At 46.3% G+C, this 27,676-nt stretch overlaps 1 long non-coding RNA gene across 1 annotated transcript in view; it reads right to left on the bottom strand.

Annotated features, from left to right (window-relative positions):
• The window catches only part of LOC139185829 (uncharacterized), a 45,908-nt gene that overhangs the window by 3,812 nt on the left and 14,420 nt on the right, over window positions 1–27,676 (bottom strand). Inside the window, exon 2 of the long non-coding RNA XR_011569397.1 lies at window positions 12,537–12,650. This is a non-coding gene — a long non-coding RNA (uncharacterized lncRNA). The remainder of the gene's footprint in view (window positions 1–12,536; window positions 12,651–27,676) is intronic.

Raw genomic sequence — 27,676 nt, 5'->3', positions numbered from 1 at the left:
AGGCCTCAGTAGCCGTGGAACCAAAAAATTTCTCCTTTCCGGTTGAGTAGTAAGTCTAGAGTTCAAGGCAGACTTTATCCATTCACACTTTCTTTTACGTAAAAATAAAGACAAGCCTTCACCTGAAACTGTCACAACATTGTTAATCTGCTATACCCCAATACAAAATGATTTTGGTGTTAAGAAAATAATTAAAATTTTACAAGTAAATAAAGACAAACTTTATTCAGTTTATTCTGTATCTCGAATCACTAGTTTTTACACCAACGAGACTCAGTTTTGCAGGACTTTATTCTTGATATACTTGGATAAGGACTCTGTGAACGAGTTTGTTTAAAAATAATCCCAGCCATTCCCCTCCGCTACAATCTCAGGACAACACGCAATGGCAAAACTCCACTGTCTCACAGGAGAGGAAACGTGACCTGGGGGGAGGCAGACAGGCCTGGAGCCCCCTGCCCTTGCTCTTGGGGTCCCCCTGGGAGACTGGGGGAGAGGGCTCCTCCCGCAGCTCCGGCCTCTCCCATGAAGTGCTTCCTGCCGCAGACACAGCACAGCACTCACAGAGGTCTCTCTGTGGCATTTCTGGAATGTCCTTCTTCCCCAGTTCTGCTGGGCTTTTTTTCTTCGCGTGAAGGCGGGGGAATAAAGAGGCCTATTTATGCTGGGCTGGGCTTCTGCATGGAGCGCATCTCCGTGCGGGACTGCTTGATGGTTAGTGTTTCAGAGACGACCTGGGCACGGCCTGGAGCCTCTCCAAGGGAGTGGACATGGTGAGGTTGGCACCACCCGCCTTTGACTCTGGCGGGGCTGGGTGCTGCCTCCCAGCCAGGAGCGTGTGAGGGGCTCACAGGGGCTCTTCTGCGAGGGACTCCCCACTCCTCACCCCACACTCAGGGTCACTGAGATGCTCACAGCTGGTTCTGGGAGGGTCAGCGCCAGGCTGGCCATGGCGACTTCCCTAATGGGATTTCACCAGCCTCCATCAGCCCCTTAGACTTGACCGAGTCCTGGAGTGTGCGACTCATGTTCTCACAAAAATTCAGAGAGGGGGGTGTTACATTCCATATTTTAAAACCAAGCACTAGGTGCAACGTATCCTTTCCGTATAATGTCACAGGCTGTTTGGACAGCCTTTGGGGGTACCTGCGTCCATGGGGTCGCTAGGAGTCGGACACGACTGAGCGACTTCACTTTCACTTTTCACTTTCATGCATTGGAGAAGGAAACGGCAACCCACTCCAGTGTTCTTGCCTGGAGAATCCCAGGGACGGGGGAGCCTGGTGGGCTGCCGAATATGGGGTCGCACAGGGTCGGACACGACTGAAGTGACTTAGCAGCAGCAGCAGCAGCCTCGCCAACAAAGCCCCTTTACTCTGAGAACTCACCCTGCCCCACAGCAAGCTCACGGAATAACCGTGCCTCACACAAGCTTCAGTTAACTGGATTAGAGACGGACCAATGACCCAAGCTGGGCCAGAAGAATATTCTAAGTTTTGAACCTTGACTCAGAAAAGCTGCCCAGCCTCTGCTGGGCCTTTGAAAGGGAGCCCCGACAACATCAGGCCTGAGGCAACTGTGAGGCCGAATGCAAAAATGATAAGATACTTGTCAGAGCACATGATGGAACTGTCCCCCGGTCACCTCCTGCACCTGAAGGACAGTTCCGACAGCTTCCTTGTTTCTGATTCCAGTCGCTCTTGAGACCCTTTGGTTCTCTGAAATATCCCTCTATCTTCTTGTAACAGAATGTTCTATTAGGGCTTAAATTTATGTAACATAATGACCTATTAGAACTGCGAAATAATTTTTTTTTAAATGGAAAATCCTCCCAGCTGCTATCTGGAAAGACAAAGACAAGAGGGCAGGGCAGGACAGGTCCTGAGTGGCCTCGCTTAGACGGTGAACCACAGCAGAACTCTAACTTGGCAAAGCCAGCCCACCAGCTAGTCTGCAGGGCACCTACAGGGGCGAGACTATTCCAAGAGTGACCCGGGAAACTGAGGTGGGGAGTAAGGCCCTTTCCACCTGGTATTTGATGAAAAGGAGGGCTCCTGGGTAGACTAGCATGACCCATCCGAAACCAATGTCAGAGGAGAGCAGCAAAGGGCCCTCTGACCTGCGAGGTTGACTTCTACCCCAGGCTTCCCCAGTAGATGCTCAGTAATATTTACTTAGTAATATTAATATGCATGATTATTGCCCATGCTTTGGGACTTCCCTGATAGCTCAGCAGGCAATGAATCTGCCTGCAGTGCAGGAGATACAGGTTCAATCCCTGGGTCCAGAAATCCCTTAGAGAAGGAAATGGCCACCCACTCCAGTATTCTTGCCTGGAAAATTCTATGGACAGGGGAGCCTGAAGGCCTACAGTCCATGGGGTTGCAAAGAGTCAGACACGACTGAGTGACTTTTTTCACTTTTTGAATTATTAAGAAAGGAACATTTAAGGAGATGAGAAAGCTTCATAAGGTAGGAACCTGGGTCTGCTGAAAGCCAAACTCACTTTGCGGTTATGAAGATCCGGGCTACCCACTTTTCTGGAGAACGGTACGTCCCCCTCCTCTGCTGCTGGGCCACAGACGTGGGTGACTCCTTTAACCGCGCTCCATGTATGAAGCCACCCAAAAAGGGCTTCTGCAGGCTTGGGCTTCAGCTCAGCGGTGGTGCATTTCATGTGTCACGTGTGGACATGCTCCCCACCCCACAACACTTTTAGTTTGCCTTTTAAGCAGACAGAATCCATCAAAGATTAGCACTCTGCTGGAGTTTATGGGTCGAGTGATAAAGCACAAGTATTTCCCTTTCTGAGGCTCTCTGAACTCTCTGTAATATTTCTACGGCTGTCACTCTCCTATTCACAAAAATAAACCCAGGCTTAACTAAGCTTCTCTTCCTCCCTTTACTTTTCTAAGACTTGGGGTGTCCAAAATAACTGTGTTTATTACAGCAGCACACGGCGACATTGTCTGCTGTGATAAAAAGTCCCTTCCTCCAAGTGGTCCCGTTCTGAGGAGGGAGAAGGCGGGTGGGGCCTGTGTTTCCTAGGCGTGGGTGCTGTACCATCCCAGGCTAGCTCCTCCCCTGCAAAAGGGGGAATGAGAACAGCTTTTAACATCAGTCAGATTGAGTCTCTGTGTCTTAGTGTGTCTGGGCTGCAATAACAAAAATATCATAGGCTGAGACATTTAAACAACAAACATCTATTTGTTATGGTTCTGAAAGCTGAGGAGTCTGAGATCAAAGCACTGGCATATTTGCTTCCTGGTTTTTAGAAGAAGACTACCTTTTCTTTTTCTTTTTTTAGTGGACACGAGTTTGAGCAAGCTCTGGGACATGGTGAGGGACAGGGAGGCCTGGCATGCTGCGGTCCATGGGGTTGCAAAGAGTCAGAAGCAACTGAACAACTGAATAACAACGATTTATTATTCACTGCATCTTCGTTGCTGCAAGGGCTTTTCTCTCGCTGTGGCACTTGGGGGCTACCCTTCACTGTGGTGAGTGGGCTTCTCACTGTGGTGGCTTCTCTTATTGCAGAGCATAGGCTCTAGGCACTCGGGCTTTGGCAGTTGCAGCATGTGGGCTCTGTCATCGTGGCATGCAGGCTAAGTTGCTTCCTGGCACATGGGATCTTCCCGGACCAAGGATGGAACCTGTGTCCCCTGCATTGGTGGGCAGATTCTTATTCACTGCCCCACCCAGAAAGTCCAGAAAGCTAACATCTTGCTGTGTCCTGACATTGCAGAAGGGTGAGAGAGCTGTCTGGGGTCTCTGAATTAGGCACTAATCCCATTCCTGGGAGTTCCACCCTCATGACGTCATCACCTCCCAAAGGCTACACCTCCAAGTACCAGCACACTGGGAGCTGGATTTTTAACATATGCATTTTTCAGGGGGCGAGGGGCCGGGAGGTGACACAAACTTCAGTCTATAGCCCCCTCCCCTTAATTAAAGTGAAGTTGCTCAGTCGTGTCCAACTCTTTGCGACCCCATGGACCGTAGCCCACTAGGCTTCTCAGTCCATGGGATTTTCCAGGTAAGAATACTGGAATGGCTTGCCATTTCCTTCTCCACTCCCCCTAATTAAGCCACTCATTAACAGCACAACTCTGGACAAGTTATTTTATCTTTCTGAGTCCCAGATTTCTAACTTTAATTGGTTGAAATGGGGAACAAATGAGATACTATATCAAAGGTGCTTGGCTCAGATCAGACTTCTATAAATGATCATCCATTTTTATTAGGCTCCTTACCCAGGCAGGGAAGGATGTGGTTCTTGCCTGCTTTTGTTGCCGGTTCCCTCTCACCCACAGGTGCCTGTTGTACTGTCTCTCCTCGCTGAGCCTGGGCAGAAAGGCCAGAGAGGCAGGTCACCCATCCACATCCTGCCCTGTGCCTCCTTCCAGGGCTGGGCTCATCAAGTCACTCAGCCTTTTGTCCCATAAACATGCAATGGGTGTGTACTGTGCCCGAGAGACTGACCTGGCCCACAGGGAATATACAGAAGAGTAAGACAGGGTCCCTGCCCTCGAGTACACAGATCTTCACAGCACATGTGTGACCCTGACACAGCTGTGCACAAGGTGAGCACAAAATGCCGTGTGCTGGGGGCAAAGAGGCTGGACATCCAGCAGGAGCTTCTGGAAAGGTTCCATGGGAGGAAAGCTCCCCAGAGGCTGTGGGGTCACCTCACTCTCCACCCGGGTTGCAAACATTTATAGCTTTTTTAACAGCGCCAAGGGATCTCGTGAAGCTGGGCCTGGGAGGTGGAGGGAAAAAGGATATTCTGGGCAGGAGGAACTCCATCTTGAAGGCCAAGAGGTGTCCCAAGGCTACGAGCGTCACAGGAGTGGACAGTAACCCAGTGCAGCAAGAGTAACAATGAAGGGTTTAGTGGGAAGACCTCTCGGTGAAACGGAAAGAGGCGTTCACACCGGGCCTTGAGGTCTTGGCTTCTCTCCAGACATGTGTGGGCAGTCCAGCTGGTCAGGGGCTGTTAGAACAAGGGCTCACAGACTTGTGAATTTTACACATCACAAAAAATTATTTTTAAAAAATGGAGGAGGAGGGAACTGATGTGGGGTTGACAACATTTCATTTTGCCCTAAAAGAGCAAGGAAACAATTTCCAGAGCCACCATTTCATAAAATAAAAGGCATTTTTAAATTTTTGATTTTTTTTTAGCTGTGCTGGGTCTTTGTTGCTGCACAGGCTTTTCTCTCATTGCAGCAAGCAGGGGCTTCTCATTGCAGTCGCTTCTCTTGTTGCAGAGCACAGGCTCTAGGGTGTGTGGGCTTCGGTAGTTGCAGCATAAACTCTGTTGCAGCTCAGTTGTGGCTCCCGGGCTCTAGTGCACAGGCTCAATAGTTATGGCACACGGGCTTAGCTCCCCGCAGCATGTGGGATCTTCCCTGACCAGGGATTGAACCTGTACCTCCTGCATTGGCAGGTGGCTTCTCTACCACTGAGCCACCAGGGAAGCCAAATAAAATATATTTTAAAAATAAAAAAAGAGAAAGAAATGAATGAGTTTAGCTTCTTGAAGAACTCGCTACATCATCCTTGTTGTTCTTATTGAGCTTTAGATTGAAAAAAAAATTTATGCCCTGACCCTTGCTCCTAAGACTAGTAGTTGGGAAGCAGGGATTAGAAAATAAATTGTCAAATTGTCAGGGGAGGCATGAAATTGAAATTGCTTTAAAGCTCAGCCATATTTTGGGTGGGGAAGACCACCTTTGTGCTCGTTTGGTTCAGTTCTGACAACCCCAAGCTCTGTACTTCCAGTCAGATTCAAAGGAGCTCCCCAGGATTAATGATGCAAAGTGACATACTTAGGAATAAACTCTATCAGGGGAGCAGGGGGACTGGTCACCTGAGAGAAGCTCAGTGACATCGTGGGGACGTTGACCTCCCCATTTGTATGCATGATACCACATGCTCTCTAAGCAGTCTCCTGGCGCTGACACCAACAATCCTAAAATCAGCAGTCCTAAACACTGATGGGGGCTTCTCTGGTGGCTCAGCGGGAAACAATCTGCCTGCCAATGCAGGTGGTGTGGGTTCCATCCCTGGGTCAAGAATATCCCTTGAAGTAGGAAATGGCAACCTACTTCAGTATGCTTGCCTGGGAAATCCCCCAGGGAGAGGAGTCTGGCGGGCTACAGTCCATGGGGTCACAAGGTGTCGGACAAGACTTAGCAACTAAACGACAATAATAAAAAAGCTGATTACTATAAGGAGGTCTGGAGTTTGGGCCTAAATTTCCTGGCAGCTAAAATGAAGGGAGGATGTTATGAGTTACACAGTTTTCTTTTTCTGACAAAAGAATGCATACAAATTGGTTTGCAAGAACCCAATGTTTTCCCGGAATGAAGCTCCTGCTAAAACTTCCTCTGAGTGTTCCTGTGAAAGAGACACTGGGCTTTGGACTGGACCATGGCTTCCACCATGGTCACACAAGACTCATGGATGCTGTTCAAACAGATGATGCTCACAGGCCATTTCCAAGAAGGCAGAGGTCACAGGGAGCATCATAATTCAAGGAAGGTACTTCTGCCTTTGATGTACCTGTGGTCTTAGAAGTACAGGAAGAACCAGATGAAAACGTTGCCCTGTCTGTACATTCCAGAACCATAGCAGAGCCCTCAGCATGGCTCTACTGCAAGGACCCATCAAGGTTCTGGCCACGTCCCATTTCTTGACCCGAGTGATGGATATTGCCCAACCCATACATTTATCTTGTGCCCTTTTATGTGTGTGTAACACAGTAAAAATTTAAAAAGAAAACCTTGATGGACTTCTTTTTAAATGTACAGTTAAACTCACAGTTAATTTGAGATGGTTTAGTTTGCATTTGATTCATTTTTTAGCTTAGTGTTTTAAAAATAAATATTTTTCTACTCATCATAGCAAACATATTTTCAGGAAAGTCTCTTCTGTACATAAGGAGGCCCCAGACCATACTCAACAGGGTCTGTTATGCACAAGACAGCTATGGGTCTGTCATGGTATCATTTAAACTTCTCAAATGTGTTTATTTACACAAAATAACTCATGAAAAAAATGACTGATGTTCCTTCAGAACCCATTGGGGACATCAGTTCTTGGGTGAATGAACAGAAAAGCAGTTGATCATTAGTCTTTGAAAAGAGTGTGGTACTTTGTGGTATGCATAGCGCATGTTGGCTATTCATGATTAAAAAGCATTGAAATTTCTGCAATAAAATAATGTGATTATACATTTGGTTGAAAAACGTTACTCAGTCATCTGATTCTTTGTGACTCCATGGACTGTAGCCCACCAGGGTTTTCTGTCCAGGAATTCTCCAGGCAAGAATACTGGAGTAGGTAGACACTTTGGTAACCCTTCCTAAAATTATTTGACCAGGTAACCCTTATGTGATATAGAATATATATTTAAAACCTCATGGAATTAGGATCTTGTGGAACACACTTTGGAAAGCACTGTATTAATTCATTCTTCTAATTTTACAGGTAGAGAAACTGAGGTCAGAGAAAAGAGGCTCCCCTGGGGCCACACACGGAGTCCTCTGTGTGCTAGGCTGCTCTGAAATGAGGGAGTACTCAGCCATCTGTCACACTTGCTATTCTTGTGGATTTAAATTAAAATAATATAACACTAAATTAAATAAATTAAATTAGAATGCTATAACAACATCCAGGCACCCACCATGCAGCTTAAAGAATAAAATATTGCAGTCACCTCACACCAATCAGAATGGCCATCTTTAAAAAGTCTACAAATAATAAGTGCTGGAGATAGGAGAAAAAGGAATCCTTCAACACTGTTGGTGGGAATGTAAACTGGTGTAGCCACTATGGTGAGAACAGTATGGAGGTTCCTCAACAAGGTAAACATAGAACTACCAAATAATCCTGCAATTCCACTTCTGGGCATTTATCCAGAGAAAACTCTAATTCTAACAGATACATGCATCCCAATGTTCATAGCAGCACTATTTACGATAGTCAGGACATGGGAACAACCTAGATGTCCATCAACAGATGAGTGGATAAAGATATATATATACAATGGAGTATTGCTCAGCCATAAAAAACAATGAAAAAGTGCCATCTGCAGCAACATAGATGGATCTAGGGATTGTCATACCAAGTGAAGGAAATCAGACAAAGAAAGACGCACATCATATGATATAACTTGAGTGCAGAATCTTAAAAATGATACAAATGCACTTATTTACAAAACAGAAATAGGCTCACGGACATAGAAAATAAACTTATGGTTACCGAAAGGGATTCGGGGGAGGGAATAAACTAGAAGTTTGGGATTAACTGATACACACTACTATATGTAAAATAGATAAACAGCACGGACCTGTTGTATACCACAGGGAACTACAGTCAATATATTGTGTTAACTGTAATGGAAAAGAATATGAAAGATAAACATGTTAATATAGTAACATGTTTAATATTATAAACATGTTAATATAGTAACATGTTAATATTAATAAACATGTTAATATAGTAACATGTTTAATATTATACATAAAATATGGACCTGAAGCTAACACAACACTGTAAGTGAATTATTCAGTTTGTAAAATGGTTAGAGATAGTCCAAGCTTCCTGAGTACCCCTCCCTCTCACATCCTGCTTCCCTTCTCACAGGGGCAACCACCATCGTGAATTTGGTGTTCATCACTACTAGTCATGTTTTAATACTTATACCACTGTATGAGCTTGCTGGGGCTTCCATAACAAAGCACTGCAGACTGGGCAGCTCAGACCACAGACACTTTTTCTCTCACAGTTCTGGAGGCTGAGTCCAAGGTCAAGATGTTGACAGGGTCAGTTTCTTCCGAGGCTCCTCTCCTTGGTTTGTGGATGGCTGTCCCCTCCCTGTGTCCTCTTTTTTTCTGCTTATGCACACACCTGGTGTCCCTTTATTGGTCCAAACTTTCCCTTCTTATAAGGACACCAGTCACACTGGACTAGGGCCACTCTCATGATCTCATTTTAAATTAATTACTTCTTTAAGGACTATCTCCAAATACAGGCACATTCTGGGGTGCTAGGTGAAGATGTTAACACATGAACTTTGAGGGGCACGAATCAGCTCATTACAACCACCCACATACTCATTCTCCTGGGGATAGATTTTTGGGGCACTATAAACAATGCTGCAATGAATACATTCATATAAAACTCTGTGTCACATTTACTAACTAGATTTGTGTGCATGCCTAGGAGTGAAATTGCTTAGTTACTCAGGTTATTTATTGACTAGACCATACTTTTCTTGTTGATTCACGATGTCATGAGTTCTGTTGCCAAATATATGAGAGTCTGAGTCCATCAGCTTGTGGGTCTATTGGTCTCTCTAGATCAGCTCATAAAGGAGAGGGCCTCTGCTATGAGTTGAATTATGTGCCCCCCCCCCCCCCCCACAATTCATGTGCTGAAGTCTTAATACCCTAGCATCTCAGAATGTGAATTTGGAAATAGGGTCATTGCAGTTGTAATTAACTAGGATGAGGTCATACTGGCGTTGAGTGGCCCTTAACCCAAATTGCCCAGTGTCCTTATGAAAGGGGGAAATTGGGGAGCAGACTCACAAGGTGGCTACCAGATGGAGATGAAGATTGCTGCCTGTAAACTGAGGATGGAGCTCAAATAGCTGGAATAGATGCTCCCTCACAGCTCTGAAAAGGAACCGGCCTGGCAAATACAATGATTTTAGACTTCCAGCCTCCGGAACTGTGAGCCAATACATTTGTGTTCTCTAAGTCCATCAGTGTGTGTTACTTTGTCATAGCAGCTGTAAGAAACTAAGGCAGCTTCCATTCTGGTTCTTGCTGTTGATTTTTCATCCCCATCTCTCTTCCCCGGGGCTTCCCAGGTGGCACTAGTGGTAAAGAACCCACCTGCCAATGCAGGAGACACAACACACAAGGGTTTGATCCTTGGGTCAGAAAGATCCCCTGGAGCAGGGCATGGCAACCCACTCCAGTATTCTTGCCTGGAGAATCTCATGGACAGAGGAGCCCGGTGGGCTGTAGTCCATAGGGACACAAAGAGTCGGATGGACATGACTGAAGCAACACAGCACACACGCGCACAGTATGAACTAAGAGAATTAAAAGATGCTTGCTACTTAGAAGGAAAGCTGTGACAAACCTCGACGGGGGAGGCAGAGGATGAGATAGTCAGATGGCATCACCAACTCAATGGACATGAATCTGAGCAAACTCTGGGAGACAGTGGAGGACAGAGAAGCCTGGCAAGCTGCGATCCATGGGGTCACAAAGAATCAGACACGACTGGGCAGCTGACCACCAACAACAAATACGAACCGGGACTCCCAGAATCTGGGTTGAGTCCTCAAGCAGCCACAGATGGCCTGTGTGTCTTTGAAAAGTTGCTGACCCTCTCTGGGCCTTGTTTTCCTTATTTTAACAGCTGTAAAATAAGGCTGTTAAATGGTACTTTCCAGGGGCTGAGGGGAAGGAGAGAATGGAGAGTTGTTTAATGTATGTAGAGTTTTAGCTTGGTAAGATGAAAAGAGTTCTGGAGATGGATGGTGGTGATGATAGCACAATATTATCCATGTATTCAAAACCACTGAACTGTACACTTAAAAGCAGTTAAGATGGTAAATTTTATGTTATGTAAATTTCACCACAAGAAAAAAATGAGGGAAAAATAAGGCTGTTTAGTCCTAGGATCTTCCAACTGTTCTGTTTATGACATTGTATTTTAGGTCATCAGGAATAAAAATATTCTGCTGCCTCCCACTCTCTGCAAGCTTGGGTGGCAAAGATGATTTCAATTCTCCTAATTATCTGGGCTGTCGATGGTTCTGTCTCATCCTCAAGAAGAGTTGTGTTTTTTTGTTTGTTTGTTTGTTTTTTTGAGCCTCTGCTGGTTTACAGATGGTTATCTGTGAAAATCTGTTGTAAGACTTTCTCTGTGTGTGTGTCGGAATTACTTATAGTAGCTGCTTACCCGATTTCGTGTTCACAGGGATGCTGTCTGGCCAGTGTCAGAATGACTAAGTCCCAATAGAGCTTGGCCAGACTTGAACCAGAGCCCCAGATAACGTATATAAATCTTTCCTGTCCCTGGAACATGGGGAATGGAAATCATCAGACAGTGAGCGACTGGGGTGTTCCAAGGGTTTCAGGACTGAACGTTGGTTCTCTGGTTCTCTGCCTGGCATCTGGCCTTCATTAGGTTATAAAAAACAGTTTATGGCCCTTCTGGTTGGAACAATAACTTTTACAATATTCATCATGGCTAAGTGGTTATCGGAGCAAGAAGGCCAGCCAGCTAAACTTCTCTGCATCCTGGCTGTTTGTCATGGGTAGTGCCAGCCACATCTGTCAGCTTTTTAATGTCGCATCAGCCCTCTAAAGCCGGTGCTATGATTGCTATTTTCCGATTTAGCTCAGAGAGGCTTAGAGACTTCACCAAGCTCACACAGCCATCAGAGGCTGGGTTCAAATACGTGCCACTCAGCTTGCAGGATCCTAGTTCCCCGCTCAGAGTTCGAACCCAGGCCCCACCCTGAAAGCACCAAGTCCTAACCCCGGGACCATCAAGGATTTCCCTGGATCCAGGTTCTCTGCCTCCCAGGTCAGCGTCTGTTTTTTCTTTTCCCTGTTTCATCGCTGCCTAGCCAATCTTAGAGACAGTTCTACTTGTTAGAATTTTATTTCTTGGTTCAGTTAAACCTTGAGCTCCCATGCAGCTCTTGGCTAGTGCCTGTCACAAGGGAAGATGCTGTGTCTCTGTTGGCATTGCTAGGCTGTGCTCTGTGAGGACCGGGGCTGCACATGTAGGTGCTTCATAAATATGGGCTCAGAGCCCCCTGGTGTTTCATAAATACGGGTTCAGAGGATGAGCAGCTGAGCCCCCAGCACAGGATGTTGCTCTAGAATCTTGCTTCCAGGCGCTTCCTCTGATTGGCTCCTGGTCTGCCCTCTGCAGTGGGTGTCCCTGTGGCAGATGCCTGATGTGCTACCTAGAGCCTTGTACCACAGGAGCTGTTTCCCCAGCTGCTGGGGGTGCTGTGTTCACCTCAGCTGCACAGCTGGTTAGTCCAAGGTCATACCCTTTCCGTGGTGGCCACACTCAACGGGAGAAAGTAGAAGGGCTGGGTCAGCTCAGTCCCACAGGAAACGACTGTGAAGGCCACCCTGCCTCCCATGTTCCCTGTGGGGCTGACAGGGTGGTGGTCGGGCCTCACTTTCTCCCCCTGCCCAGCCTGGCTTCCTACCTCTCCCCTCCTCAGGGGATGGTCCCATGACACCTCCCAACAAACATCCCCTCTGCACACTCTGCGGAGTCTGCTTTCCTGGGGACCCACCCTGAGGCCCCCATCCCGGAGCCTCGTCTTCTCCACACTACACAACCACATAACCTTTCGTGTGGCCCTGGCTTCCCACCTTGGGATTCTCTCAGGTGCTTCTGAATTCACTCTCTGGGGCAACCTCGTGGGCTCTGGGGGCTGTCACTAGACTGCTTCTGGCACGGAGGACAGCATCACTTACCACCTCCACAGGGATGAATTCAGCTAGCAGACCTCGCCTGGGCACTGGCCGGTGGCTGCACCTCATCTTTCCAAGTCTCTTCTGCCCCCAGACGGGAGCAAGCTTATCTGGCATCTGGGAAAGACAATAACGAAGGGAAGCCAACTGCTGAGGCTCTTAAAAACTGGTGTCTTTCTGCCTTGAGGGGGATCGAGATGAGAAAAGTTTATGACCCATTTGCCGAGCAGGTGGGAATTTAAATTCAGTTCTGAGGAGTGGACCTGGGTTAACTGGACCCGTCAGGGTATCACCGCACGTGCCCTGCCTTCCGAGCAGTCTGTCCTTGCTGAACGGGATTGCTTAGGATTCTCGGGTTCTGAGAAGCAGAAATGATGACCTAGTTTAGCAATGATAACAACCGAAACCAAACACCAAACCTAAGGTCAGAAACACAGCCAGGACCCAGACAGGGATCAGGGGCACGACTACTGTGTCCCCGAATTCTGCATCTGTGCATCAGTGTGTGGACATGTGTGTACACGTGTGCTTCTGCATGTGTGTTAACGTGTGTGCATTCTGATTAAGTGTCTCATGATGGCAAATTGCCAACTGTCCATTCCGGGATTTCTATTTAACCACATCAAGATATTAATACCAAGATGCTAATTGAACTCTCTTGGACTCAATCCTAAATTCCTGGGAGATACAATTTTATATGAAGGTTTTGGTCCGATATTAACTCCTGATGCAATTAGGCAAGGACACCAAGGAGGATTGTGTAGTCCAAACCAAATACTGTAGTAACCTACCCCTGTGGACAGGATTGACAGCCCAAAAGTTGGCGCCCCTAACCAGCTTTGGAGATTGCGCTGTGACTAAATAGGCAGTTCACTTCGCTATTGGACCTGGGTAATGATGGTTAAGCTTCTGGCTAAATTCATTAAGCCCTATTATTCCTCCTGTATTGCATCTGAGGAAACCAAGCAAACTGATCTCATCCTGATCTCATCTTGATGGAGAACCCTCTAAGGCACAGTCTTGCCTTCACGAGCATGTAGCCTAACAGAGGACTAACAAGAGAGGTGAAAATACAACAAACTGAAATATAGTGGGGCTTTCTGTTCAGTAAGAAAGGCTCTCAGATGCAAACTAGTATATATAGACAATGGATATTGTATAGCACAAGGAACTATATTCAATATCCTGTGATAAACCATATGGTGAAAGAAATAAAAAAGAATACATATGTCAGTCACTCAGTTGTGTCCGATTCTTTGCAACCCATGGACTGTAGCCTGCCAGGCTCCTCTGTCCATGGAGTTCTCCAGGCAAGAATACTGGAATGGGTTGCCATTTCCTTCTCCAGCAGATCTTTCCAACCCAGGGATCGAACCAAATCTCCTGCATTGCAGGCAGATTCCTTACCATCTGAGCCACCAGTAAAGCTTATTTGTATGTATATATAACTGAATCACTTTGCTGTTTTTATATATATATATATATCAGTTCAGTTCAGTCGCTCAGTCGTGTCTGACTCTTTGCGACCCCATGAATCTCAGCATGCCAGGCCTCCCTGTCCATCACCAACTCCCGGAGTTTACCCAAACTCATGTCCATTGAGTCAGTGATGCCATCCAACCATCTCATCCTCTGTCATCCCCTTCTCCTGCCCTCAATCTTTCCCAGAATCAGGATCTTTTCAAATGAGTCAGCTCTTTGCATCAGTTCTTCCCTGGTGGTAAATATATATAAAACATATATATATATAACTCACATGTATATATAACTGAATCACTCACTTTGCTGTACAGCAGAAATGAACACGACATTGCCATTTAACAAGTATACAATATTGTCAAATGAACAACTATTCTTTAATAGAAGAAAAAAAAGGAAGGAAGAAAGAAAGGTTATCAGGAGTTGAGTGACCATTATATGTTGTTGTTCAGTGGCTAAGTTGTTTCTGACTCTTTGCGACCCCATGGGCTGTAGCCCAGCAGGCTCCTCTCTGTCCATGGGGTTTCCCAGGCAAGAATACTGGAATGGGTTGCCATTTCCTTCTCCAAGGTATCTTCCCAATCCAGGGATCAAATCTGGATCTCACATTGGCAGGTGGATTCTTTACCACCAGGGAAGCCTGACTGCTATATACCAGGTGTTATATGGATATTATCTGTAAATTTCACAACAACTTAATCAGGAGACATTACTATATGCCCATTAAAAAAAAAAACAGGAAACTGATGTTTCAGAAAGTTAATTAAGTCTTCCAAAAGCACATGGGTAGTAACTAGTAAAATTTAGAATTTCTATTTTCTTTGGTCTTTTCACTTTCTTTTTTAAAAAATATAATTTAGAATTTGATTCCAAATCTGGTTCATTCTAAAGCCAGTAGTCTTCCCAGAACAATGTATCACCGTCTAAATAACTAATAGATTACACAAGTAAAACCTTAATAATTCATGCATTGTATGATTCAGGAATGCCATTAAGGGCTATGCTTTGCCAAAACCATTCAAAGAAACACTGAAACATTCCGTCAGTCATCAGCAGTCCAGACTTTAGTCTAGACTGATTCCCAGTAATTTATGGGATGGGAAGACTTCACTAAATTAATTTACTATTCCTGTTTTGTGCTTATTAATTGCTTTGACAATCATCCAGATGCTTGTGTTGACTCGGTCCAGACCTATGGTGCAAACCATGAGGGACCCGGGTAAGGAAGAGGGCCTGGATGCTTCGATTTCAGGGTCTCTGACTGAGGCAGAGGAGGTGGGCAGGCCAAACTAGGGGTCAGTGTGTCCCCTGTATATGATGGGGTGGGGAGTGGAAATGACATTGGTTTAGAGCCCAAAGAGCGGTCTTTTCACTCTTAACCACACTGGCACTCAGGCAGAGTCCCTCTTCCTCCCTGAGCTCCAGCCTCCTCAGCTTTAAAATGCCCTCGTTAAATCCAACTTGCCTCCTTCTCTGCATTGTAATAATTATGGTTATTGGTGTGTGGCAATCATTAGTTGCTATGTAAAAATAATGGTTAAATTTTACTGGCACTTTGGTTTATTTCCTCGCAACCCAAAGAAAGCTGGTCCTATTATTAGCCCCATTTTACAGATGTGGCCACTGAGAGCTTAGAGGATGAAATAATTTGTGGTCCCAAACCAAGTTTTCCAGGAACCAGAGCCTGACCTGGACAATCTACCGTTTATCAGATTGTCATAATTGCCCTGCAAGGCCCTAATCCAGGAAGCCCGGGGTGTGACCCGTGCAGGGTGGGAGCTAGCAAGGGGATGTATACGCTGAGCCTGACTGCTTCACCTGCTTCATCATCACCAAGGAAACGAGCTCTCCCTTGCTGTTGCCAGGGAAACCTTCTAAGCTCTCTCTTTCTCTCACCTTCACCATGGAGACAGCTGCTCCTAGAGTGGGAGGAGGTCCCTGACAAGGGAGTGGGGACAGCATGCCTCCAGACACTTCTTTGTTGCCAGCAAGGCCGCGTCAGTAGGAACCCGAGCTGGGAACTGAGGAATGTGGAAGCATTCTTGGAGCTGCACAGAGATACAGTGTCAAAGCCAGGATGTCCCTGGGGAGCACAGGTTACAAGAATAGTCTTCTGAATTTATTTCTAGAGACTGCCTTGCCTTTAGTCAGCCATCGTCCAGTTCAAAGGAAATTCCCAACTTTTTGTGTCTCACAAATGTTGAAAACCTGTCCAGCCAGGTCTTCTCTTTGTCTAATTTTGTTTCCAACCTGCGGGGTGACATTGGGTAACTCAACTGTGTTTCCCTCGTACCTGTCAAACAAAGTGTATGGGCGAGCACGGTATCTCTCACACGTGCAGATTTCCCGATCATTGCAAGTTGTTTAAAAACATGAGGCTCCAACCTAGTCTGCCAGACTTGTGTTTTGCAAGATAAGGACATGCTCAGTTGCTTCAGTCGTGTCTGACTCATTGCGACCCCATGAACTGCAGCCTGCCAGGCTCCTATGTCCATGGGATTCTCCAGGCAAGAATATTGGAGTGGGTTGCCATGCCCTCCTCTAGGGGATCTTCCTGACCCCGGGGATATTCCAGACCTAGGGATCAAATGCATGTCTCCTGGGTCTCTTGCATTGCAGGTGGATTCATGAACATTTAAAAACTCTATTTCATCTCCAGAGGAAAGATGGTGTGATGATGAAGTGCGTGTGATGAAACCAGAGCACCAAGCTCAGGTCCCAACCCCAGGACATCCTCCTGCAGGACATGTGCCGACTTGATCTCCACGTCTCAGTTTCTTTGGGGGTATAATTGGATTAATAACAGCACCTATCTGCCCAATACTACTAATTATTAGAGAAATGCAAATCAAAGCTCCAATGAGGGTGACCTCACATGGTCCGCATTGAGGTCACATGGTCAGATCACATGGTCTGACCTCAGAACGTCCATCATTAAAAACTCGTCAAATAATAAATGTTGGAAAGGAGAGAAGGGAACTCTCCTACACTGTTGGTGGGAATGTAAGCTGGTGCAGCCTCTATGAAGAACAGTATGGAGGTTCCACAGAAAACTAAAAAGGGGATTACCATATGACCCAGAAATCCCACTCCTGGGCACACATCCAGACAAAACTCTAATTCAAAAAGATACACGCAGCACCATCCCCTTGCCTCTGTTCACAGCAGCACTATTTACAACACCAAGACATGGAAACAGCCTAAAGGTCCACTGACAGATGAATGGATAAAGAAAACGTGGTATTGTGTACAATGGAATACTGCTCAGCCATAAAAAGGAATGAAATAATGCCATTTGCAGCAACATGGATGAACCTAGAGATTATCATACTAAGTAAGTCAAACAGAGAAAGACAAATACCATATGATACCACTTATATGTGGAATCTAAAATATGACACAACAGAACCTACCTACGAAACAGAAACTGACTCATGGACATAGAGAACAGATTTGTGGTTGCCAAGGAGGAGGGGGTTGGGAGAGGGATGGAGTAGGAGGTTGGGGCTGGCAAATATAAGTCCATTCTTTTATATACAGAATGGATAGACAACTGGGTCCTACCGTATAGCACAGAGAACTATATTCAATACCCTAGGATAAATCATAATGGGAAAGAATATTAAAAAAAGAATGGATATTTTATAACTGAATCACTTTGTTGTACAACAGAAATTTACACAACATTGTAAATCAACCCAACTTCAATAAATAAACATTTGGTCATAGGAAATCAAGGATAATGAAAAATAAAGGATGGAAAAATACTTTGAAATGCTTTTTAAAATTTTTTAAATGGCAAAAATTGATTTAAAGTTATATAAAAATATGTACGGAATAAAAATATAATAGCATCTATCTCTTAAGGTCCTTGTGATAAATGAGATAAACTGCCTGGAGCTTTTAGCACAAAACCCAGCACAATGGCAACACTCAAGAAATGCTAGCAAATATTATCACGATCGCCATCATTTCATACAGATTTTAACAACAAATGAAGTAAAAAGAAAGAAAGAAAGGAAAAAGGACCCAATCTAAGCCAAAAGACAGTGTTTCACTTGGATATACTTAGCTTTGGGAGGAATTCCTTGGCGGTCCAGTATTTAGAACCTAGCCCTTCCCTTAGAGGGAGTACGGGTTCAATCTCCAGTCAGGGAACTAAGAACCTGAGAGCTGCAGGGCTAAAAAAGTAAAAATAAATAGCTTTTGGTAAAAGCCAGTCTATTTTCCTCATTGATTCTCCATTCCTTCAGACTGGGGCCAAGAGTCACCACAATCTGTGCCTTGCAGTTTCTTTCTGCTCTAAGACGCAATGCTTTGGTAACGCTCAACAACCCTGATTGTCCAAAAGAGTGTCCAGGGGTCCATAGCCAGAGATGAATGAGAAATCAGGTGTTTTAGTGAGCAGCCTGCACCTAAGGCAGGCCCTCAGCAAGGACCTCTCTGTGCAGGGCCGGATGGTTTCAGGAAAGGAGGAAGCATGGACAGGAGATCCTCCACCAGCCTCCTCCGTGCCTCTGCGATGTCAGAGTTAAGCCACACCAGCAGTTAACTGAGGTCCCGGGGCCCTGGTCTGGGGTGTTTCATCCTCCACTCAAGCTGTTTGTTTGGTCCAGTTGCTGCTGCACCCAGCTCCCCGCCCTCGGTCGCAGGGACACGCAGAACCCTCCAAACAGACGGTGATTCCGAGAGGCCTTGTCTTCTAATTTAGTCTCCCTCTGCCTCTCCCCATGGAAATTGGGTGGTAGAAACAGTCGGAGAAATCAACAAACAGGCAGAGCCAAGGAGACTGAAGATCCCAGAATCCAGAGAGAAAGGCCTTCAGAGGCAGGATGAGTAAGCAACTTTGTCCTTGGCCTTGCGTCTTCTTTGCTGTAAAACAGGGGCAATCCTGCCCACCCCACAGATGGGATGAAATGAAACGCGGGCTCATGATCTTAATATTCATTCAGGAGTGGGTCCAGGTTTTGTGGGGCCTGCAACTGATTCAGTTGGGAGAGGCCTTTTTAAAAAGAAGAAGGCAAATTTACAAACACCAAATTGAATGTGAAAGGAAATGTTTACTTAGGAGAAAGAAGTTGCAACAAATGACAAAAAAAAAAAAAAAAAAAAAACCCCAATACTACAAACATCACAAATCCAGAACAATAACATATTTTATTAATTAACTTATCTGCTTCGATACTACTTATTCCTAGTTTTTTGGGCTGCATATGCTTTGATCGCCTCTTCGTATTTTATAATAACATTTTCCATAGAGAGATGATAAAATCAAATCTGTCAGTTCCATAGCACAGCGGATCCAAGTTTGTTTTTTATTATTGATAGTTTTGAGTAGACGTCAATGAGGAGAAAATTCTCCGCTTGCCATCTTACCTATCCATGATTGGAAGAGTTTCCCTTGGACTTATTCCGACTTGTTGCTTCTCCGCAGCCCCACATTCTTGCAGCCAGCATGTGTTCATTCCACAGTACAGCTTTTAGCTTTACAACCTTGTCGGTGGGATTCACACAGGAGACCCTCAGAGGATGCCTGGGAGCCACTCTTCCCCAGAAAGGGCGTGTTTTCAAAACATGTTAATATATCCACGAACCCAAACAAAATGTGTCTCTTGGCCCACTCCTCACATTTCTGCAGCCCAGGACAAGTCCACATTCTTGTGTTTAAAATAAATACTTGAAAATTATCAATCAAGCCAACAGAGTGGCTTGTCTTCCATCCTACTACCTTGATAGCCTTCAAAAGTTAGTCGCTCAGTCGCATCCGACTCTTTGAGACCCTGTGGACTGTAGCCCTCCAGGCTCCTAAGTCCGTGGGATTTCCCCCAGGCAAGACTACTGGAATGGGTTGCCATTTCCTTCTCCAGGGGATTTTCCTGACCCAGGGATCAAATCCAGGTGTCCTGCATTGCAGGCAGATTCTTTACTATCTGAGCCACCAGGGAAGATCCATGATAACCTGCAAGGCCAGGTTCAAATTTAGAATTCTCAGACTCCTCGGAGTTTCGAGGAGAATGCATTGTGTGGCAGAAGTTGCTCCTGGCCCCTGCCCACTGCCTGCCCCCTTCTCTTCCAGGAGACAGCGCTGTATCTGTACCCACACAAGCGTGTGGACACCGGCTGTCGGTTGCGGGAAGCTGGACTCATGTACTGCATCCCTGGGTGTAGTTGCTCTCTGGCTTCCAGTTGGGTTTGGCCCACGGGAGACACCCACAGGAAATGGGAGGGGCTAAGAGGACAGAGCGATGGGGTGTTCATTTCTCAGGCTTGGCGACGCTCCTGCAGGCACAGCTCTCACTGAGATCCGGTAATGCCTCCCTCTGTCCCTCCAGGCCCATGGGTGGCAGGGGCTTTCCTGCTCTTGCTGGCCCAGGATCTTCATTTGTCCATCCTGGTTTCGATGACTCTGCTTATACCTTTGTAAACAGTCCCTTTATTACACTCCCGTGAATCACCTCTTTGAAGCATGCCATCTGTTTCCTGCTGGGAGCCAAGATGATATGGCTGTTATTATTATCCCTACAATTCCATCCCTTTTAGTCTAAGAAATATGTCTGATCTCCTGTGTGATCCTATGGCGCCTGCAATCCTTTCCGAGCCTCAGTTTCTCCATCTGTTAAATGGAAGTATAATAGCCAGCTCCTACTTCAGAAGGATAGTGTAAGAATTAAATTAGTCAATATAGGTGAACATACTCTGGGAAAAAATATGATAGTAACTCTATTACTAGATTTAGTAAAGGTAACATGTATGCTACGTTGCTTCAGTCATGTCCGACTCTTTGTGACCCCATGGGCTGTGGACCGCCAGTGTCCTCTGTCCATGGGATTCTCCAGGCAAGAATACTGGAGTGGGTTGCCATTTCCTCCTCCAGGGGATCTTCCCGACCTGGGGATGGAGCCCACATCTCTTAGGTCTTCTGCACTGGCAGGCGAGTTCTTTACCACTAGCGCCACCATAACAATAATAGTAACCTTGTTCCTGCCCAGAGAACTCCTCTAATCCCTCTCTCGCCTCTCCAGCACTGGAGCAGTGACTGAGTCTTCAGTCTCCGGCAAGGCTGATGTCCTTTGTCGCAAAGTTCTGTGCTACTGAAAGATGAGACTTTGTGACCAGAGACACACAATTCACAGAGCTGTTGCCACCACATTTTGACAAATGTCCACAGAGGGCCCAAGGCTGCGCTGCAGCCCCTTGGAGCTCTCTCTCCCCAGCAGACCCACCTGGCCCTTGCAGCCTCTAGGCTGTGTCTGCTGAGAGCAGAGCCTGGGGCCATGACTGAAGCCACGTGAGCACCAGGGTCCCTCTCCAGGGAGCAGAGAGTGGGTGGGGTCTGACTCAGTGATAGCTGGTGTGGACTCAGGCCACTCCATGCTCCTGGCAGAAAGTAAATAGCTACTGGAGGATGCATGACCAGGTGGGCTAGGATTGCCCTACTGGGCACGGGGCTGGTTTTCTGTGCCCATTTCATAACAGCAGCACATCCCTGAGGGCTTCTCCTGCTGCCCCTGTCCAGCCTCTTCATCCATCAAGTCTTCCCACTGTCCTGTCTTTCCAGCTCCCCCCTTCCACCAGGCTGACAAGGGAGGGACACTAGGGTTAGCAAGCTTAATCAGTGGCCTCTGTGTGATCCAGAGATCTCTGCCCCACATTGTTCGAAATCAGAAGTCACTATCCCTGAAGCTACAGAAAAAAACAACAGTGAATCAGCCATCTGTTTCCTCTGCAAAGCTGACCCCAAAGTTTCACACATGATATCACTGGCACATCTGGGCTCCATGGGCTTCTATGGTCTATCCTAGAAATCTAAACCCTCATTAATTACACAGTCCTCTTGGTGCTTCCCAGGTTGCTCAGTGGTAAAGAACTCACCTACCAATGCAGGAGACCTGGGTTCGATCCCTGGGTCTGGAAGATGCCCTGGAGAAGGAAATGGCAACCCACCCCAGTATTTTTGCCTGGAGAATCCCATAGACAGAGGAGCCTGACGGGCTACAGTCCACGGGGTCGCAAGGAGTCAGACACGACTAAGCGACTAGAAAACAACAACCCATGGGAAAGTGTTTTTTGATCTCAAACTCTGCGGTCCAGTGAACCTTTTGGACACGGACCAACCTCACATTGGGAAATATCTGAATTGACTATAGTCAGACATGACCATTAACTGTAATCCAGCAGTGAGGCTGGCCTTGAAAAGCTGGGTGGGCTTTGGCAAGGGAGAGAGAAAGAGAAGCGTAGGTGACATTCTGAGGCAGTCACCAGGCAGCTCAGAAAGGAAGGAGCCCTGGAGTTCATCTCTGTCGAGAGACTCCTCAAGAGCAATTCTTCTCTCTCTGGTTCTATTTAACAGAAAGCACTGTGGTCCACTCCCTGAGACCTCTCTTCAGGAGCAACTATGGGGGCAGGAGTATGAGGCGGAGGCCTTCTAGAGACTTCCAGGTTTAAACCAATCCCATGGACAGGAGACAGGATCCTCTGTAGAGAACCCTATTATAGCCAAATGCCAGGGTATATATTTATCTGCACATGAGATTCTCATCCTTTTTTAAAGAAAAAGTCACACATTTGGCCAAAAGACAAAGTGGAAAAAAATATACTGTTGAACAAATATTGAGGATGGTTGCTCAGAATGTTTGAAATGATGAACTAAGTGGGAAAAAAAAATGCATGTGGCAAATTGTCAGCAGGCTATATTTGGGGGTCCGAATCCAGGGCTTCCCCACCACCACCACTGATTTCACACAACCCTGATGTTTTTCCATGTCTATTTATAACTATTCCACACATTCACACACAAAAAATGCAGTGGACATCCGACTTCAGTTTTTAAAATGACTAAAATGTTCTAAATGTATCAGGTTACAGCACGTGAGAGCTTTTAACGTGGCTGCCATTAGACTTGCTTTCTGAAAAAGGGATTAATCAATCTGCGGAAAACAACGTAACAGGATCCTTTGGGAATCTGAAAGTATGAAAACAACTCCGAAAAATTTTTCTTTTTCAAAATGTAATTCACTTCAACAAAACTTTATTGGGCACCAACCATGTGAATGGGCAAACTTGAGATCTAAATAGATGGTGCTGCTGCTGCTAAGTCCCTTCAGGCGTGCCCGACTCTGTGCTACCCCATAGACGGCAGCCCACCAGGCTCCCCCGTCCCTGGGATTCTCCAGGCAAGAACACTGGGGTGGCTTGCCATTTCCTTCTCCAATGCATGAATTAGATAAGGAAGACACAGTCCCTGGTCTCAAGGAGTTTTCTGGGGGGAACAGAGAGTGGAATAAAATATGTGAAAAGGACGATTAGTGCCTTAACAGGACTACTGACGAATGTATTAGGCACTTAGAGAAGAGGGGGTGCACGTGATGGGCACTGGAACGTCTCCCAGCACCCACTCTTCCTGCTCTTTCGGGAGACACGTGGTTCCAGGCAAGTAAATGCTTGCTCCCAGCTTCAGCCTTCCAATGCAGGACCAGCTTGGCCAATCAGCGCACTCCATTTTCCTGGGCACAGTGATTGGCTCGGGATAATGATGTGCTCTAAGGTGGACCAATCAGAGTGAAGCTCAAGCTTTCGGCTAGAAATGGTGCATCTTTTTTGTTGACTAGGAAGGAAGAAGCTGGGTCCTCTTCCTTCCAAAACAGCTGAAAGCTATTTGTACCTATCAGGTGAGTCAGCCTTCAGATGACGTTGAAGGCAGACGTTGAGTGAAGGGAGAGAAACAAGTCCCCGAATCATCATAATATCCCTTACTTAACACCATTTTTATTTTGGATGTTTTCGTCAGAGGAGACAATAAATTCCTCTTCTTGCTGACATCAATTTGACTTGGGTCTCTTGAACTTCCTATCAAAATCATCCTTACCAATACAGAATGAACTAAGGTGTGCTTCCTGGAGGAGGTGGCTAATAACCTAACACTTGAGGATGTGTAGGATTTGGATCGATGATAGAGGAAAGGACAAGGATACGTTCATGGTAGCTGAACAGTTCAAGGCAGCTGGATGTGGGATGAGCCATATTCCTACTGAACCAACCCTGGAAAGATTATTGGTCTGTGTTGGATCATGCAAGTAGTGAAGGACACGCTAAGAAATTTGCTCCTAATTCCGTAGGCAGTGTTTGTTTGAGTGTCGTGGGAGGTTTCCCTTGTGCTCAGTTGGTAAAGAATCCGCCTGCAATGCAGGAGACGTGGGTTCGATCCCTCGGTTGGGAAGACACCCTGGAGAAGGGAAAGGCTGCTACTGCTGCTGCTAAGTCGCTTCAGTTGTGTCCGACTCTATGCGACCCCATAGACGGCAGCCCACCAGGCTCCGCTGTCCCTGGGATTCTCTCGGCAAGAACACTAGAGTGGGTTGCCATTTCCTTCTCCAATGAATGAAAGTGAAAGTGAAGCCGCTCAGTCGTGTCCGACTCTTCGCGACCCATAGACTGCAGCCTACCAGGCTCCTCCGTCCATGGAATTTTCCAGGCAAGAGTACTGGAGTGGGTTGCCATTGCCTTATCACCTCCAGTGTTCTGGCCTGGAGAATTCCATAGACTGTGTAGTCCCTGGGGTCTCAGAGTCAGACACAGCTGAGCGACTTTCACATGGGAGGTTGTCCCCTGCTTCCTCAAATCCCTTCTCAGGTACCGGGTGTTCATTTAACGCATTAGCATCTGCTGTTTAGATGATCATGGGTCCAATGTTACAGCAAATGTAAGACAAAGCCGGAATGCTCCAGTGGAGAAGCAGAGACTGACTGTACTTGTTTCCTAGGGCTGTCAAACAAAATACCACAAACTGGGTGGCTTACAACAATAAACATTTTAATTCTCACACAGTCTGGAAGTGCTAAATCCAGGTGTCAACAGGGTCATACTCCCGCCGGAGGTTCTAGGGGAGGAAGCTTTCTCGCCTCTTCCTTCTTCGTGTGGCTCCAGGCTTTCCTCGGTTGTACCAGCACAACGCTGACCTCTGCCTCTGTCTCCACGTGGCTTCCTTCCCTCCACCTCTCTGTGTCCTCTCTTCTCTCTCATAGGACACCAGTCACTGGATTTAGTGTCCTTCCTAAATCTAGGACTTCCCTGGTGGCTCAGACGGTAAAGCATCTGCCTACAATGCGGGAGACCTAGGTTCGATTCCTGGGTCAGGAATATCCCCCTGGAGAAGGGAATGGCACCCCACTCCAGTACTCTTGCCTGGAAAGATACCATGGACAGAGGAGCCTGGTAGGCTACAGTCCATGGGGTCGCAAAGAGTCAGACGTGACTGAGTGACTTCACTTTCTTTCTTTCTTAAATCTAGGATGATTTCATCATGAGATACCTAACTAATTGTATCTGCAAAGACTCTATTTTCAAATAAGATCACATTCTGAGGGTCCAGACAGTATGAATTTTGAGGGAAAACACTATTCAACCCACTCCACTGACCAAAACCCACAGGCAACTTACACCAGTTAAACCATCTCCTCCTGCTTTCCTGTTGGCAGTGCTGGGGCCTTTGTGGGCATTGCTGGGCCCTCAATCCTGAGAGCTCCTCAGCTGTGCCCACCTTAAAAATTTGAACAGCTCATTTATTGAGAACTTTCAATATAAGAAATATTGCCGTACGGAATTCCCTGGTGGTCCAGCGGTTAGGACTCTGCTTTCACTGTTGAGGCTCTGGTTCAATCCCTGGTTGGGGAACTAAGATCCTATAAGCCGAGTGGCATGAAAAAGAAAGTGAAAGTGTTAGATGCTCAGTAGTGTCCAACTCTTTGTGACTCTGTGGACTGTAGCCCTCCAGGCTCCTCTGTCCATGGCATTCTCCAGATAAGAATACTGGAGTGGGTAGCCATTCCCTTCTCCAGGCATCTGCCAAGTGGTGTGGCCTGGAATGAAAAAGAGAAAAAGAAATACTACACTAAAAGCCTCCTCTTGAAGTGGAGGTTCTCTCCTTAGCATCTGACAGGACAGAGTTCTTCAGGGGTGGAAAATAACAGAAAGAAGGACATGGCAGGGAAGCCTTATAACACATACCTGCCATTCCCCTGCCATATAGATTAGGCTCAAAAAAGCAAAGAGACTTGCTCAGAGAGGAGGGCACTGTGCCAGGATGTAAAGACATGCTGACTGCAAACTTACATGATTAACTATTCTCATACTGCTTTCTTGATTCAGAAGGACAAAAATAAGGGACAGCATGAATGACTCTCAGCTATCCTGATGGCCAAGTTAAAGGAGAAAAAAGGAGATTCGCTGTACAGTGTATTTGAAACCCTGAGCTCCACCTCTGAATTGACGATTTTTACTTTCAAGTGCTTTTAATGGCATAGTGTTGGAAAGGAGTAAGTCATCAGGAGACTGATGCTTTGGGGACATTTTTTTTCTGGGCTGAGCAGTGGCCTGACTGTTGCAGGGGCAGTTGAACAGGGAGGCCTTTTGGAGGACATGCATGGATGCATGCTAAGTCGCTTCAGCCATGTCCAACTCTTTGAAATCCCATGGACTGTAGCCTACCGGGCTCCTCTGTCCATGAGATTCTCCAGGGAAGAATACTGGAGTGGGTTGCCATGCCCTCCTCCAGGGGATCTTCCCAACCCAGGGATTGAACCCGGGTATCTTACATTTCCTACATTGGCAAGCGGGTTCTTTACCATTAGTATCACCTGGGAAGCCCTTTGCGGGACATAATCCAATTTATTTATGTTCTCTATTTGAATCTGGTAGGTGGTCTGATCATGTCCTTGTTGCTGATTTCTTCCTACTGAGGGCACTTGTCACAAGTTGTGTCTTTCATACTTTATTTTCTTTTTAATTGTTATATATTTATTTGGGTCTTAGATGTGGCACGGAGAAGGCAATAGCACCCCACTCCAGTACTCCTGCCTGGAAAATGCCATGGACGGAGGACCCTGGTAGGCTGCAGTCCATGGGGTCGCTGAGGGTCGGACACGACTGAGGACTTCACTTTCACTTTCACTAGATGTGGCGTGCAGGATCTTTAGTTGTGGCATGTGAGCTCTTAGTTGCAGCATGTGGGATCTAGTTCCCTGACCAAGGATTAAACCCAGGCCCCCTGCATTGGGAACATGGAGTCCTAGCCACTGGACCACTAGGGAATTCCCTCTCACGTTTTCTTATTTCATTCATTCACCTAACATCCTCTGGAGAAACAATACAACGTAGAAAAAAAAAATGCCAAAAGCAGTGCCAGATACTGAGTTTTGGAAACTGAGAGGAAAGAGGGATGAATAAATGAAGAATGAATGTGTCACGGATGAGGGAACTGACAAGCAAGTCAAAGACCACGAGGAGATTCCATCAACCTGATAGCATCTCCCCTGATGAGTGCACATGTAATTTTCCATTGTCATCAGACATCTGCATACAGCATCATAGAGTTTGCCTTTAGCGTGAGTGAAAGATCTCAAAGAATCTCAGAGGTCTTCATTAAGATCCCACCCGTCAAGATGCAGTAATATAAACTTTGGTGCTTCAAACTCTACAGATTCAAAATACTAAAGTGAAAAGGTGAAAGTTGCTCAGTTGTGTCCGACTCTTTGCCATCCCATGGACTATATGCTGCTAAGTCACTTCAGTCATGTCCGACTCTGTGTGACCCCATAGACGGCAGCCCACTAGGCTCCTCTGTCCCTGGGATTCTCCAGGCAAGAATACTGGAGTGGGTTGCCATTTCC

This window comes from Bos indicus, chromosome 11 (assembly GCF_029378745.1).
Source record: "Bos indicus isolate NIAB-ARS_2022 breed Sahiwal x Tharparkar chromosome 11, NIAB-ARS_B.indTharparkar_mat_pri_1.0, whole genome shotgun sequence".
Taxonomy (NCBI): Eukaryota; Metazoa; Chordata; class Mammalia; order Artiodactyla; family Bovidae; genus Bos; species Bos indicus.
Note: the sequence above shows the minus strand (reverse complement) of the source record. Positions and strands in the feature narration are given on the sequence as shown.